We start from the raw sequence: 17722 nt of genomic DNA on the forward strand, positions 1-17722 counted from the left end.
CGACCCTTCATCGCCGCTTCTCCTCGCTTCTAGGTCCCTTCGTCACCGCTTCTCCTCGCTTCTAGGTCCCTTTGTTGCTGCTTCTCATTTCTTCTATGTCCTTCGTCGTCGCGTCCCTTGGCATCGTTGGGGCTCTGGTCTGTCAGGAAGTCCTCGCCAAGGAGCCCCCACCACCAGAGGCTCTTACGAATGATGTCGTTCTCTACCGCTTCTCCTTGCTTCTAGGACCCTTCGTCACCGCTTCTCCTCGCTTCTAGGTCCCTTCGTCACCGCTTCTCCTCGCTTATAGGTCCCTTCGTTGCTGCTTCTCATTTCTTCTATGTCCTTCGTCATCACGTCCCTTGGCATCGTTGGGGCTCTGGTCTGTCAGGAAGTCCTCCCCAAGGAGCCCCCACCGCCAGAGGCTCTTCCGAACGATGTCGTTCTCTACCAATTTGAGGCTTGCTATTTCTGCAACAAAGTCAAAGATGTGTCTTTCTCAGCATTTTTGTTCTCATCTGTTATTGATTTTTTTTACTATATTTTTTTTCTTTTATTACTATAGTTTATCCATTGAGATTTCGTAGCATCTTTGTTCTCGTTTGTTATTAATTTTTTTAATTGCTTTACCAGCATTTTTGGACTACTACGATATACCTTACAAAGTTGTGGAGGTTAATCCTCTCAGTAAGAAAGAAATCAAATGGTCTGAGTATCAGAAGGTGCCAATATTGTTGGTAAATGGCGAGCAACTAAATGATTCATAAGATTATAGCTAAAAACAATGATTCACTGAGCAACTTTCAGAAGCATTGAGTAGTAGTGATTAGTAAGATGAACCAAAACCCACAATCAAGTGATGGAAGGAACGATGACGATTCTGTTCTCTCTGATTTTCTCGCTTCCTTAATGGATTATACTTCCATTGTATGTAAGCTACTTTCCCTTCATTTTCCTTTATTTTTATTTTATTTCGCTTTTCTTTTTCCCCATGTTACAATATTTAATCAACCCCCTTTGTTCATTTAGATACCCGATGAATTGGCGGAGCATTACTTGGCCAAGAGCAGTTTTCAATGTCTCGATGTTCGATTGTGGGTACCTTGTTTCTTTATTATTCACTACAAATTAGTTCTTTTTTATTTTTTATTTTCATACCATTGTTTTTCTATTTCATAAATGTTATTAGCTCCTTTAGAAAATTTTGTTATTAGCTCCTTCATATTTGTTCGATATTTCTACATATTTGATGTATAAAAATTAAAGGCAGAAAACTGATCTTTGCATGGAAATAAAGAACCACAGTTCTCTGAACCCATCACAACCTTGTTATCTATCTCTTGTTTAGCTCTATATTACTCTTTCTTTTTCCTTGATTTATGCCTTTAGTAAACTTCATATAAATTCTGCAGATCTCTCATACATGGACTCATCACATTACAACATTTTTATTCTTGGGATTTGGACTTTGGTCCTTGAAAGACGTTATATTTGAAGAAGGGTGATTATTATTTCTCAATCACATCATTTTGCTAATCCTTTTAAAATGAAAATAAGTTTGCAACTAAATTGAGAGTTTTGGACTCATGCTTAATGATTTCCTTTGATGGACAGGGATGTGGAAGAATTGGCTGAAGTTGAAGCTAAATTGGTTGGTTTGTCACCACTATTTGATTTCTTATTGTAAGTCATTTTTTATTCTTCTTGAGAGAACCCTTGTATTGTTTTTAGGATAAAGATTGGAAGGCTAGCAATGGAGCTACAAAAAATAGCAATAAGGTAAAATAATATTTGTTTAATAGCAATAAGGCAATGGATTCTTAATAACTAGATTGCAAATAAATTGCTTTATAAATATTTAGTATTTGGATAAGGCACTTAATATCTTGTAGGCAAAGCTGCAATAGCAAAATTTACAATTGGATGACTCCCAATTTAAGAGTTGGATGAGAATTATGCAACTTATTTCCAGGCTCTAGTTGATCATGATATTATACTAAAACAGAATCCAAGGATGCTTTATTTTTGTTGTTCTAATACTGTATATATATCATGTGTCTCATTTCCTAGGATGATGATGCCACAAAAAAGCATAAACGATCATTTTTATCTCTGTTTTTTTTTCTCCTATCTTTTTACAAGTATTAAATTATTAATAGTAGTATCTCTATATAGAATGTAGTTGAACATTGAATTGGGTTAAATTTGATCCCCTTTATCATCTCTATTCTACAGGCATTTTCTATCACCTGTTTTGGTGAATGGGGTGACAAGAGCCAGGTGAGGATATTGCATAACTGCATAAGCTCATTTATTGGAGACTGCTTCATCACTTCATTAAGGACAACTTTTTTCTGTTTCAGTTGGCTACCATAGGTTTGGCTGCAGATAAGAACCCATTTGGTGTGGTTCTTGGAAACTTTGAAACATCAAATGCGCAATTCAAACATATGTAAGATTGATGTTACTTGAAAATCTGATACGCAACGTCTTCTACTCTTAGATTCTCATTCTACTTCTTAGGATATATTATATTATTGTACATTAGTCGCTATTTCACTTGTTTGAATGTTTGAATTCCTATGGATATACTCTTAAATTTGAATGCTTATGAAAAGATATAATTCTACTCTTAATGATTACTTATACAAATACCATATAGTATATAAATACTTTAAAAGGGAAATAGGCTAGTGATGCGTAGTTGTTCTATTCTAGTTCCAAATTCTAAATAATAGGTGCGGTGCAACTGTGGCATGTCTAAATTTAGTGCCTTGCTTCTAGTTGCTTACATAAAAAAGATGTTTTAAGTTTCTCAGGCATAACTACTTTCTAGTTTTTAGGGATATTAGCTACTTAATTGTTACCAAGTCCATGGTGTGTTGTATAATAACAACAATAAATGATCTAATTATACACTTAAACCAAGGTACATGATAGATCAATGATTTTATCATATATTCAGATTAGTATTAAGTATTAACTATCAAAGGCTTGATGTTGTGGATGATCTAATGGCCAACCTAGAGATTATGCCACATATTGCTCAACATCTTCACAGGCTTCTAGTATAATATGATTTGTTGTTGTATTACTTTTCTGTTGTTATGTGCACATAATTTTTAAACTTCCAATTTTGACTGATAGTAATAGGCTTGATCAATTTCTTGTTCAGTTTGAAGTAGCAGTAGACAATGACTTCCCAAATTACCAGGTATTTTTTCTTACATAGCACTTGAATTTGGGGCTTAGGCATTTGGGTTTTCTTGGCCTCATTTAGGCATGGTTAAGTTAAAACAAGTTTAGCTTGCTTTAGAAAAAAATATGGTTAATCATTCTTTACTTAACATAATTTAGTGTCTATTTTGTATTAATATGATCATTAGATTCACAAATTTAATTACGTGTTATATAGAAATTAATGAGGATCACAACTATATAGTATATAATGATTTGAAATTATATAACAATTCTTCCAGAGACTTAGATATTTTTTTTAGCTTTGTTGCTATCTTTGGTTGAACAAAATACTATTACTAGGTTTTATTTCTTATACTATGCTTTTTTCTGGTTTTTATTATAGGCAACAAAATCATTGATCTGGGTCGTTCCCTTTTCTTCAATTTCATAGTTGTGTTGTGTTGTTCCCAATTGGTAGCAAGCTAATAAGATTATACACATATATTTAGACAATCGCATCATCCAATCGCATCATCCTAAGATATACTTTGAAATAAACTAAAATACACATATATTTAGACAAATATTTTTTGTCCTTATAAAATTATAAGAATTTGATTATTGTGCTTATAATTATTATTTTTATTATTGACCTTATAATTGCTTTTTTGTCCTTCTAAGATTAAAACATGAAAATATATCCAGAGTACGTGTCTGGTGCACATGGACGCTGAAGAAGTGCTTGGCGAAGACGAGCTTCTCTTAGATTTGGATCTATTGACTATGCTAGATTTGAATCTGGAGCTTGTGGAAGAGGACGACAACATTGTTGTCATAACAAAGAGTGGATTTCTGAGTTAGCCGTCGCACATTCCTATTCGTAGGGATCTCAACATTGCTAGTTGTCGCTGTGTGGCCACTACAACTCCCAAGATCGACTCCATTCATTGTGTGCAAAGGCCAAGTAGCCCACTCTCTGCGTCCAAATGGAAAAATCTAGTTGGAGGTGAAGCGAAGGATCACCGACATAGCCATGATCATGAGTAACATTTTTCATTCATTCCTAAATCAGCATACCGTGAGAAGACAAAACTTTGTGTGAGATCGAAGTAGAAACATAGGATTGGACACTTGGTGTGACATACTGTTGGATTTCCCCTGTAGTTACTTTTTGATCCACTTTTTCTTTATACAAATATGTTCAAGGGAAATCCGGTTTGCCGGAAAGCGCACCGGATTGTCAAGTATTTAAAATTAAAATGGATGAATCCGAGTATCAAACTCAGGGAACTAGTCTTAGACAGGGTTGAATTCAGTAATAAGGCATTGTTGAAAGAAACATTGATAATTGATGATTTAGAATGTAACATCCCATTTTTTTCATAAATAAATTTAAAAAGTTTTTTAGTAAAAATAATAAAAATAAATAAATAGAGTAAATAATAGGTCGTAAATGCCCCTAGCTATAAATAGCAACATGCTAGGTTTTTCAGACTGACTACTCAGTCTCCTCTGCCTCTCATTTTCATTTTTTCCTTTCTCCTCTCAAAACCATTTCTTTTTCCCGTAGCTCACTAAACCTGTCTCAGAAAAATGACGATCTCAGACTCATTGACCGTTGGATCGTCGTGAAAATTAAACAATAACTTTACAAACCAATTCCGAGTATTCTCACCGTTGGGAATTTTATAATCATGTCTGAGATTATAAGGAAACCCTTCGCATTGTAGCCTTTTAATTTTCCGTAGAAACTCAAAACTGTCTCGGTAAAACTATGATCCCGGTTTCGTTAACCGTTGGATTTTCACGAAATTTGGATATGTTGTTCAAAATTCAATTGCGCACACTTCCACAGTTGGGATATGTGAGATAATATTCGTGGAGGGAGAAAAAGGAATCACATGAGGACAGTACAAGTGGAGGTTTCAATCTCTTCTCCGTCTCTCTGACGTTTGAGAATTCTATCGGAGCAGTCGGAGGAATAACTGAAGAAATCTCAGGGAACCGCTAGAGATGCTGCTATCGCTGGCTAAAGACACGTGAGTCCGCTCAGAGGTAAGGGATGAGTTATTCACAATTGGAGATTAGTGAGAACATGTGTAGGGATCCTTAGAGATATCAATTGGAATGAATTTTGGGGTGTTTTTGTAATATTCATTTTATCCTTATAATTATTATAGTGAATTATATATGTTTGACAGACCAATTGTTGTGAAATTGATATGCTATTGTGTTGAGCGCGAACCCTATAAATCAAGCATTTTTCTAATTAATATGAATTGATGAAATAAAGTAAGGAAAAATTTAGAGAGAGATATTGATCTTGTATTTTCTCTTTTTCTTGTTTTTTTTAGGTTTTTATATATAATTTAAAAAATTAATATCATAATTGAAATTGACCAAAGTGTTCATATAATTATTTAGAATTTGTGCATTGAAAGCTTACTTTGATATTTGTGATTCAATATGATGTATGCTAGCTTATATATATAGAGGTAGTTATTTATATTAATAATTTATGTAAATAATATTGTAGAGTGTTATAGTATGATTCCAAAAATTATTAAGTGTTGGAGTTTGAGAATATTATGGTTAAATTTGATGAACATGTGTGTGTTGTACCTTATGAATATCATTACGAATGTTATGAGATGGTTGATGTGATGTTACGAGATGTTAAAGTGTGGACATGATATTCGATTATGAATAAGTGGATGTGTTTAACACTTGATGTTACATTAATTATATTGCGAGCTATGAATTATACAATAACCCGACCAGTGTTTATGCGCAGTGTTAAAGAGAAAGTGTAGGTTCCTAGTTAGGAACCAGTGTTAAATTGTAGCGCAATTGTGTTAAACATGTTTGAAACATGAGTGTGAGATCGTGGTATTGTATAATTCATGAGCAGTGTTTATAAATGAAATATGTGATGAATTATAGAATAATATGTTGCCTTGAGATTATAATATTGTTATTGAGATTGAGTAAAAGTGTAAAGTAGAACATGTGTTGAATTGTGAGATACGTGAAAACATGTGATGGTGGATTGTGACATTATGAGATGTGAAATTGTGAATGAGTTTTGGTTGTAAATAAGTGTGTGATTAACTCTTGATGTGACATTATTTGTGTTGTAAGCTGTGAATTGTACAATAACCCGACCAGTGTTATCTTGAGAAAAGTGTAAATGCGCAGTGTTAAAGAGAAAATGTAGGTTTCATATTTAGGAACCAATGTTAAAGAGAAAGTGTAGGTTTCCTATTTAGGAACCAGTGTTAAGTTGTAGCGCAATATGTTGTACGTGTTTAGCACACGAGTGTGAGGTCATGGGTATTGTATAATTCACGAGCAGTGTCTGTGTGCTAAAATGATTTTAGGGGTTGGACCTGAATCAGGAGGGAGAGGCCCTGACGGACTCTTCGGAGTGTAGGCCTTGGGGGTCACCGGGTTTGAGTGCTCCTTTAAGCCTATGCTGATCCCATATGGTTGGAGCATTCTCGCAAAATATCGTGACCCTAACTGGTCTCCCTATGATCTTACTTAGTGTGAGTGACCTGACAAACCCATTGTGTGGTGTGTCTTGTTGTGTACTCCTAAGCGCCCCAGGGTGGTTTTTCACTGACATGGTACCACATTGCATATAGGCTTGAGTCTTAGCATAATTGTCTCATGCGCTTGCTAATTGTTTATTATGAAATTGATGTGTTATTATGTCTTGATCAGAGCGTGTGATTCTTGTGTAATGTGATTGATGATTGAAAAGTGAATTTTGAATGACAAAGTGGTGGAATTACGTGTAACTAAGTTTTATTTGGTTTATATGATATGTATATCTAGTTTTCTTGTTTCTCTATTAGTTAGGAATGTGATAACTCACTCCCCGTGTGTTGTTTGTGTTTGAATCCTGTGATGATCTTGAACTTTGTGTTCGGGGGTGCAGATGACTAGGTGAATTGCTTTAAGGAATCATGTGCTGAAGGACGTCGGGACACAACGCTCTGATAGGATGTGGCATTGGGGTATAGGGTTTTATAGACGGCCTCATTTGAGCCGAAGTGAATTTATTATTTATTTAGAAAAGTTTTATGATAATGTTAGAAAGGTGAATGTGAGCCTGCTACCCCCTTGAAAGGATTGTATTTAAATATGTTTTAAAAACTTGAATTAAGTTTAATTTTTTTTAATTATTTCTTTTATTATTAGTACATATATGTGTGGGGTAGAGGGTGTCACATTTAGTGGTATCAGAGCAGGTCGAACCTTTTGGCCAGTGTTGATCAGACCAAGAGCATATGGAATTTAAGCATTGAAAGAAGCATTGAACACAAGAAACACAATCAATTAGATATTAAAATAATTACATCAGTTGTTCTATAGAAATTCCCAACAAGGGTGTTTAGCAAGCCATTACAGAAAAACCCCTAATAATAATGAGATTACAAAACCTAGGTATCTCTGCAAAAGCTTCTCATCTTGCTGCCTCCAGAGCTTTTTTCCCTAAATAGGCACTGTGGCGTGCTCTGGAATTCTGTGCTTCAGGGTGTCAAATCTGTTCCCAAAGTGTGTTGTGTCTATTGTGTACCCTAATTCTGCACAAGACAGGCTTTAAATAGGCTCCGAATTCACGATGTTGCGCTTAGTGCCACCCTCGCGCTTAGCGCGAGTAAGTGGATTCGAGCTTAGCGCCAATCGTGTGCTGAGCTTGGCTGAAGATAACTGCTGCACTTAGTGCACTAATCTTGCACTTAGCGTGCAACCTTGATATTGATGCTCTGCCAGATTCTTCTGTTGCGCTAAGTGTGCTGAAGCTGCACTTAGCGGTGAATGTGCGCTTAGTCCAATGATGAGCTAAGCTCAACTGCCACTTTTAGCACTTCATGACTTAGCCTCTTTTTCACCTGAAATTACACATATTTCATCATTAAATTCAATGAAAATATTCTAGAGACAACTTTAACCATAAAACAAGATTTATATACAAAATCACTACAAAATAACCATAAATTGGGGGAACTATACAAGTTTTTGAAAATATTTTATATACAATAGTTACTCGTATAAGACAACTAACACATACCTTGTGAAGCAGGGTACCCTTTCAGTCGTATCCCCACATGTTCTATACAACACATCTCGGTTTTCAACATATACAAGCAACAAGTGGCATTCAATCCACATCTCGATTTTCAACATATACTAGTGACAAGTGTCATTTGGCCAAGATTATCGTTAATAAATCCAATTAAAGGATAATTACTCAGTTAGAAGTACTTAAGTAGGATTAAGAGACGTGTTACCTAACTGGTAATTAGAACATGCAAACCTATAGACCCAAGGCTCAATAAGGTTATTATATAAAGGTAAGAGCCTCCTAAGTAAAAAGAATGATTCCACTTTTGAGTATTCACTTGATATCATTAATAGCTCTGAGACAAACTCTTACTTGAGCATTGGAGTACCTTTTGCAATGAACACAACAACAATGGAGCAACCAGCTAATTAGCAAAATGAAGAGATTCATGTAGAGGACCAAATTGACTTGTCTTCTATCATGCAGATATTACAAGCTCAGGTCATAGAAATGCATAAGCATCACAGGAAAGAATTTGTTGCCTTTCGATGTGAGAATTCACATATGCAAGAATGTCACAGGTCGTAACAACCTAAGGTTAATCCACCTGAAGGAGGAAAAGTCGAGTCGACAATTGTCAGCATACCCAAAGCCACCAATTTAAGTGTATGACCATCCCCCATCCCCCATCCCTTAATACTTTAGGAAAACAATTACTACAAGCTACACTAACCTAAACTGAGCATGCCCCATGGACACTTATCCACTTACAAACATCAACCGACTGGTTGATGGAGCAGCCAAGCACAAACTATTAAGTTTCCTTGATGCATATTCAGAGTACAACTAGATAAAGATCGACCCAGCGGACGAGAAAAAGACAGCATTCATCACCGAATCTGCAAACTACTACTATAAGGTCATTCTATTCAGCCTCAAGAATGTCGGGACTATATAGTACCACCATAAGTGGTCACACCAGTTATGTGATATTCTCTGCTTATTAATGGTCATTTTTTTCCTATTATAATCATAGTCTGCTTTTTTCTGCCAAAATCTTTAATATCTATTATGAAAAATAGCTCCAATGTGAGAAGACACCTCATTATACACCAAAAAGGCCAAATAAGTTGTTCCACAAGAAAGTAGTTGTTTTACAATTGAATGTGAATGTACTTCAGTTCTTGAGTTAGATTTGCATATGAGATGCATATTAGGTTAAAGAGCTGCTCAAGGTTTACAAACATGCTACATGCCATTTGTTTTAATCCCATTAAGTCCTGATGTTCAAATGAAAGACTTGATCCCACAGGTAATTTTCAAAATTTGATATTGCAATTGACGGCATGCCTATTATTTGATTGCTGTAGTTTTTTACATGTTGAAATTTTCTTGGCCAAGTTTTGATTTCTTTTTGTGTCATGGGTAAGAGCCTGATGAATAATAAAATATAATTTTATGCAAGAATTTGGTATTATCTTTCTGCATTTTTAAGATTCTTGTTTTGTTTATTACTCTTTCCCAGGGGATACTTCATTCTGCATTGCATAATGAATATTGGAGAATGATCGATCCTTAAGGGAAACCAACAGGAATGATGGGATGGTGGGCTTCTCATGCTGACAACCATAATACCGGGTCCACACACACATATATGTTTATCTTTTGATTCATTTGACTCTCACACTCAAGTACTTATGGGAAATTTCCCAAATTTTAAAATATTGAGCACAATTACCAATATACAACTAGAATATTTGATAATTATCTGATGTAGTATGTCACATCAAATATTGTTAGGAACCCAGAAATGGTGGGTTCTGAATTTTCTTAGAGAGATGAGAAAAAATAGAGTTGGACAAAATGTGTTGACAGTGATTATTGAATTACGGAGGTTTCCCCTTTCTGCAATGGAGCTAACAAATGCTAGAGAACGAGAAAATGGATTTAACATTTCATTTTATTTTCAGGGCCACTGGCCATTCCCACGGGATAAGCTCATGCAAGGATATGCATATATTTTGACTCATCCTAGAACTGTGAGTCCTTAATACAATATCATCGAATGCTTTCATGATACAACTGTCATTATTGAGGTAGTTAAATAATATTTTCCTAAAAAAATTGAATTGTATTTGTAGTCGGTTAAAAAATTGTAGTTTCTTGTTTGCTAGGACTAAGGAATTAAGGTAATCTGTTTGCTAACACAAATCTTGAAATCTTCAAGGCCCTATCTTTATTTTTGTTGTGTTCATTATTTTTTTTTTGCAGTCTACAATATTTTATGACCATTTCTATTATTTTGGCATGCATGTTGTAATAACCAAGTTGATCGAAACTCGGAAATGAGCCGGGATCCATCGTCGGAGCTCTATCAAGATATACCATGCAAACAATGAAGGTTATGTAGCTCAGGTTGGTGATGTGCTAGTAATGAAGCTTGGGCAGTATGATTGGAATCCCTCCAAGGAAAACCAATGGAAGGGAGCTGGCAGAAGTTTGTTGACAAAGAACCAGGCAACCAAGTGTGGTTGAGACAATAGTTTGATACCAATCTCTAGACATTGCTCAATTCTGCAATGGATAATGAAAATAGCTTCAATAAAGCACACACATCATAGGAAAAAAAAGAAAAAATATTTTGTTTGTAATATGTAACCAACAAATAGATAGGTTATTTCTGATTTACTTCATGTCAGCTTGAGTCAAATGCCTCCATAAAAAAACAATAAATTTCATCTGCATTATTAGTTACATTTGTTTAAATGTAGCCGTCTATATTAAAATTATGTTGCTTTGTGAGAGCCCACAATGAATGCACTTCGAACTTTGTTTCCACTAAAACAAGGATTGACTAACCCTCTTTGAAATCCAACCTATTAGGGGGCATCTTTAGTGGGAGATCCCAAATTAGGATCTTAGATCATTTTTTGGTGGATCTTAGAGTGTCATATAAGATTGAAGATCTCTCAAAATTTCTTTTATTTTTTCCTTTAGTGATAAATCTCATTTTTGAATTTTTGATAAGTTTTAGTAGAATCACATGGATTCCACTTTTAAATATTTTATTAGAATTTTTAAAACTTTTTTTCCCGACGTTCACTTTTCCCCTCTCTCCTCACTTTTCTTCTTCTGTTCCACTTTTCTTTTTTTTTTTCTTCTTCTTCCTTCTTCTATCTACTCGGTGCCGCTCCTTCTTCCTCACTTCCCTTTTCTCCTCCGTCATGACACTCCCTTTCCCATTTGTCACGACCTCCCCTCCCCTTTGCTCTTTGTTGTGATGCCCCTTTCCCCCTTTCCCTCTGCGCGCACGACCCCCCATCCTCCTTGTATGTATTATTTTTGGTTTGTATTTTTTTGGTTGGTTTTCTTGTTTTCTTCTTCATCTCTTTTTGTTGGTTCATGCCAACAGTTCTTGTTCCTCCCCCATTTTACTGTTATTGTTACATTTGATAATTTTTTTAAAATTGTGTAGATCTTCATAGTTCTTCCCCCAAGAATGGGATCTACATAGTGGAGATCTTGAGTGGTGTTTCATTGTTGGATATGGGGAAGATCAGATCTTTAGCTTAAGACTTGGTGAAGTTTCACATCTCATGCTTATGATCTTCGACGAAGAATCACATCTCATGTTTGGAAGTCACAAATCATGTATATTGATGAGGAATCACATCTATTCATTTTGTAATTCAATCACATATATTCATACTTACACATTTACCTGAAAAACATATCATGACCCTTGATGAAGAAACACATTAGTATATATATTGATAATATTAAAAATCTTTCACACTCAATATAAATTTTATATGTCTGCCATTGTTGATGACTAGTATTTAATGAAAAATTTAATTGACCAACTTTAATGAGATATATCATATCTTTGTAAAGAGAGAGATACATTTATATATATATATATATATATATATATATATATATATATATATATATATATATATATATATATATATATATATATATATATATAGACAATATTAATTGGTTTAGAATAATTTTTTATTAATTTTAAAAATCTCTCATTGTTTTCACAATATTAATTTTGACTAATATTTACTAGGAAATTTAGTTGACCAATTTTGACAAGGTATTTTTCTAATCATATATTTTTTATCTATAAAATTCAAATATGATACTTTGCTTAAAAAGCTAACCTAATTTTACTCCGCAATGAAATAATATTGGTTAAAAAAAACAATAATTAGTATTTATTTTTGTTTATGATTAAATAAAAATTCTAAACCAAGTAATACTGCCCATATATATATATATATATATATATATATATATATATATATATATATATATATATATATATATATATATATATATATATATATAGTAATTAACTAATTTACAGAAAGAATACTTATACCAAAAACACTGACAATTAAGTGTTGGCGTTAGCTGTCAACAAAATTGTAGGAACTATAATAGGAATATAGTTATTAATTGTTAATTACCCTGATTTGGCTATAATTATCCTGATTTAGTTATAATTAGAAATAGGGTTTTCTGTGTATATAAATATAACCTATTTCCCTTTGTAAGATACGATTGAAATATATGAAAAGATCATATCAGTTTTACATGGTATCAACCGCCAGGTCTTAATCCAGACCTACGGTAACTTTCCATCCTTCTTCCATGGTCGACTCGGATTCAAACTCTGATGAGGCTACCTCGTCTTCTATTCTTGCTGAGTTGACGACGAAAATGACGTAAGTTCTGAACCGTGCTTCAGCCCCGTCACAAATTGGCTTTGACCATACAGTGGCACCGATTGGCATCAAGTTAGATGGCAGCAACTATCCCCTTTGGTCCCAGGTGGTCGAGATGTATATCTCGGGCAAAGACAAACTGGGATATATCAATGGAGATCTCCCGCAACCCCCTCAAACAGATCCTACGTCTCGACGTTGGCAGACTGACAACGCGATTGTTAAGGGGTGGATAATCAACTCAATGGACTCTTCTCTAATCAGCAACTTTATCCGATTCTCCACTGCCAAGCTGGTGTGGGATGCAATTGCGACCACGTATTTTGATGGCAGTGATACCTCCCAAGTGTATGACCTTCGGTGACGGGTGACACGTCTTAAACAAGCCGGTGGTTCTCTTGAAAAATATTATAACGATCTCCAAGGACTTTGGCGTGAGATAGATTTTTGTCGTCCAAATCCGATGACATGTCAAGTTGATATCCAACACTACAATACACTTGTCCAAGAAGAACGAGTGTATGTGTTTTTGGATGGACTTGATGATCGCTTAGATAATATCAGTAGCGATGTTTTACAAATGAAACCGTTTCCAACAGTGGAGCAAGCATATGCACATGTTAGGAGGGAAGCTCTTCGTCAGGCAGTGATGACAGACAACTCCAATGAATTATCTGGAGCAGTTCTCGCATCTAAGGGTCTCAAATTACAGAGCAACTGGTGGACAGATTTTCAAGCTCGAAAGCGTCGCGATACAACTAAGAGCAACCCGGGCAAAGCTGCAGTAGCTACTGCTGAACCACATCTTTCCCTCATTCTGAAATCAAGTTCCCACACCAGTAAAGGTAATGTTCTAATTTGCTCTAATCATGATGATGACTCTAATGCATGGATACTTGATTCTGGAGCTACCGATCATATGACGTCTGATTTTTCTGAACGTTCAACCCCTCGGCGCTCAAGTATTGCCAACGCAAATGGTGGTTTATCGACGGTAACAAGGGCTGGAACTGTGATGTTATCACCATCCCTTTTGCTTTCAAATACACTACTTGTTCCCTCTCTATCTCATAAGTTGTTGTCTGTGAGTCAAGTTACAAAGGACTTGAACTGTGTTGTGCTAATTTATCCATCTTTCTGTTTTCTTCAGGATATTCTCACGAAGGAGATCATTGGGCGTGGTACTAAGAGAGGGGGACTTTACTATATGGAGGATTTCAGTGTAGGCCGAGCGCATCACATGCATTATCCAAGAAACAACAAAATGGAGCAAGTTTTACTTTGGCATCGTCGATTAGACCATCCTTCGTTAGGCTACCTGAAACATGTGTTCCCAAACTTATTTTCATATACATCCTTGTTGAACTTCAAATGTGAAGCTTGTATTTTAGCCAAGAGTCATCGAGTCACTTTTCCATTAAGTATGAATAAAAGTAATGTTCCTTTTGCTTTAATCCATTCTGATGTATGGGGTCCATCCCCAAAATCTTCTATCTCTGGTTATCAGTGGTTTGTGATATTTGTTGATGATTGCACTTGAATGACTTTGATTTACTTGTTGAAACAAAAAAATGAAGTGGTACACATATTTCAACAATTTAATAAAATGATTCAGACTCAATATTCAAAGAAGATTAGGATCCTTCACTCTGATAATGGTGGGGAGTTTGTAAATCACCAATTCCATGAGTATTTCAAAAAACGCGGACTTATTCACGAAACCATGCGTCCACAAACTCCACAACAAAATGGTATTGCAGAACGGAAAAATTGCCATATCCTTGAAACTGCTCGTGCTCTTTTACATGGAGCACATGTGCCTCACCACCATTGGACTGATGCTGTTACTACAGCAGTATATCTCATCAATCGGATGCCATCGAAGGTTCTTGAATTTAAAACTCCGCTGCAGACCTTGTCCACATTTGTACTGTTGCCTACAATACAAATGCTGCCACCTCGTGTCTTTGGGTGTGTTGCATTTGTTCACCTATATAAAAACCAGCGTACCTAGCTTGATCCGTGTGCCGTTCGCTGCCTGTTTTTGGGATATGGTGCACACCAGAAAGGGTATCGCTGCTATGACCCTACTACTCGACGCATGTATGTAACTATGGATGTTACATTCTTGGAATTTGACCATTTCTACTCCTCGGCATCACCCAATTCTTCTCTTCAGGGGGAGACACCAGAAGAAGAGTCGAATTGGTCGACATTTGACTGGTTCAAAGATATTGATATACCATCAACTGAAGCTTCTGGTGATTCTTGTCAAACTCAAACAGACCATATGAGTTCTGAAGTTGAAGTATCGGAATCCCCCCCCTTTCTAGTACTCAACGATCCATCTCCTGAGAATATCATTGAGGTAAGCTCTCCTATATCTCCTGATAATAATAATAATGGTGATATCTCTGTTAGCTACGAATTACCTCACAGGCATAATCGGGGAAAACCACCGAAACGTTACTCTCCTGAAGAAGAGGATCATAGATCGAGGTATCTGTCATACCCTAATTTCGTCCGGGGATTATTACTTGTTGACATGCAACCTTTGGTTAGCCGCTTTGAGATACTTGGCCTCCTTTGTTGCACAATAAATGAAGTCCCGAGACGTGTCAGAAATCAAAAGGAAGCAGGCTTGCGCAATCCGTGAAATTCCGTGATGTGGCGGAAATCGAAAAGATGTGTTTTTGCGCAATCCGTGAGTTTCCGTAACTTCTTCGAAAGCTAAAAAAGAGTAAATATATAATCCGTAAGGATTCGTAACCTTGCGGAAGGAAAATAAGTATCGTTACGAAATTCGTAAAGTTTCGTAACATTACGGAAAAAGAATTACCAAAAAAATAGAGGGGGGTGCATTTAGTAAAAAGGGGGTACAAATAGCAATCAGGCCCACTTGGGCATCCCAGATCCTTCCTCCAGAAGGCTGTTGCTTCTGGAGGAAGCAACCTTGCTCGCCTGGGCGAGCTGGGTGGCAAGCTCCTCCCCTGTTTTGCTATAAATAGGGGGAGGAGTGAAGAAGAAAAGGGTTCAACCTTCTTGGCACTTCTTATTCTCTCGAAATTGCTGAGGAAAATTATTTCCGTCAAGAAAATCCAAGCCGACGCGCTTCCGTAACGTTTCCGTGAGTAATTACGTGAAGATTCTCAACCGTTCTTCAACATTCATCATTCGTTCTTCATTTTCTTCAGTCTTCAACGGGTAAGTTTCCAAACCGAGCTTTTCAATTCATTCTAGGTACCCGTGGTAGTCCCCATTTTGTTTCATGTATTTTTATTCTCGTTTCCATTCGCTTTTTATACCCCCTTTTGACGTGCTTAAGCCATTTATTTAAGTCATTTCTCGCCTAATCTAAAAATAAAATAAATTTCCACCGATCGTTTGAATTGTATCATCCGTTAATTTCGGTTAAAATGAATTCCGACCGTTCGGTCGTGCCGTAACCACGTTGGAAATCAAAAAGAGGTAAAATAATAATATAATAATCAAAAAATACCTTTTAGTAAAATAAAGCGAAAAATCAATCGGACGTTTTCTCTTTGGGATTTCTCATTCTTAATTGAATTGACTAATAACTAAAGTGAAACTAAGGCTAAAATCAACTCGCCTAGTCAAGCTCGTCCACAAAAATAGGGTTTTGAAAGTTTATCATTTTAGTTTCTTACCAAGTAAAATGGATCATTTTTAAGGTCCAACGCCTTAAAATGATCACCTTTCAAGTAAAAAGAATCACTTGATTCACGCATAAGGAAGAACTACGTAGGTCTGATTTCCTCTTCGATGGAGGGTACGTAGGAGCAAAAGCCCCGCTTTTGTCGACCTCAAAAAATAAAAAGAAATAAAAGTTAAGGTAATACAATTTCCACAATTCTAAAAAATAGGTTGTTGTCCTTTGAGACAAACGTGAGAGGTGCTAATACCTTCCTCAAACGTGAATACAACTCCCGAACTTAGAATTTTCATTTTGACCGGTTTCCTTTGGTTTTTCCGACGTTTTCCACAAATAAACGTTGGTAGCGACTCCGCGCATCTTTCCTCCTTTGGAAAGCGCACCCGAGAGCCTCGCCTCGCTCGCCCGCAAAAGGGCACGTTGTGACAGTTGGCGACTCCACTGGGGACTATTTTTGTGAGTTAGGCCTATTTTAAGGAATTGTGGATTTGTGAAACTTCGTGTGTGCATTTGTTGAACTGTGTAAAATGTAAATAATTATTGTCTATTTCGCATTCTTTACACTGCATTCTAAGCACCCACGGGTTTGAGTAAAAAATGGGCCCTATACTTGGGTTCATGGGAATTTAAGGAGTGGAGGTGAATCTATCATCATGCTAGGTCTCCGACTTGCTTGATAATAGTGAAACCTCGTCTAGAGCTTTCTCTCTTTATAATGTGTTGTCGCTGGTATTCCATACCGCCACAATATTATTATCTTGAGTGATGATACCTCTAGAAAACAGCCGTGTGAGTTATGAATTGTTGGGGAGTAGTTATTAGAGACCCCTAGATATTGTCCTATAGGTTCCCAAATAGGGGCAAAGAGCAAACACGCTCCGTGCCATTCGTTCTCATGCATTTTTTGGTAAATAGCACTAGTTTATAGTTTTGCTAGTGATGTTTGGTTTCTTTAGAGTAATACGTAACCTTTTTAATACTACGTTGAGGCGCCATCATGCCCAAAACGTAGCATTAAAGTTGGATCTCTGCAGTCTGGTATGTGTGAATTACCCCTTTGTGTTGTTTTCTTTC

The sequence above is a fragment of the Glycine soja genome, chromosome 5 (assembly GCF_004193775.1).
Source record: "Glycine soja cultivar W05 chromosome 5, ASM419377v2, whole genome shotgun sequence".
NCBI lineage: Eukaryota > Viridiplantae > Streptophyta > Magnoliopsida > Fabales > Fabaceae > Glycine > Glycine soja.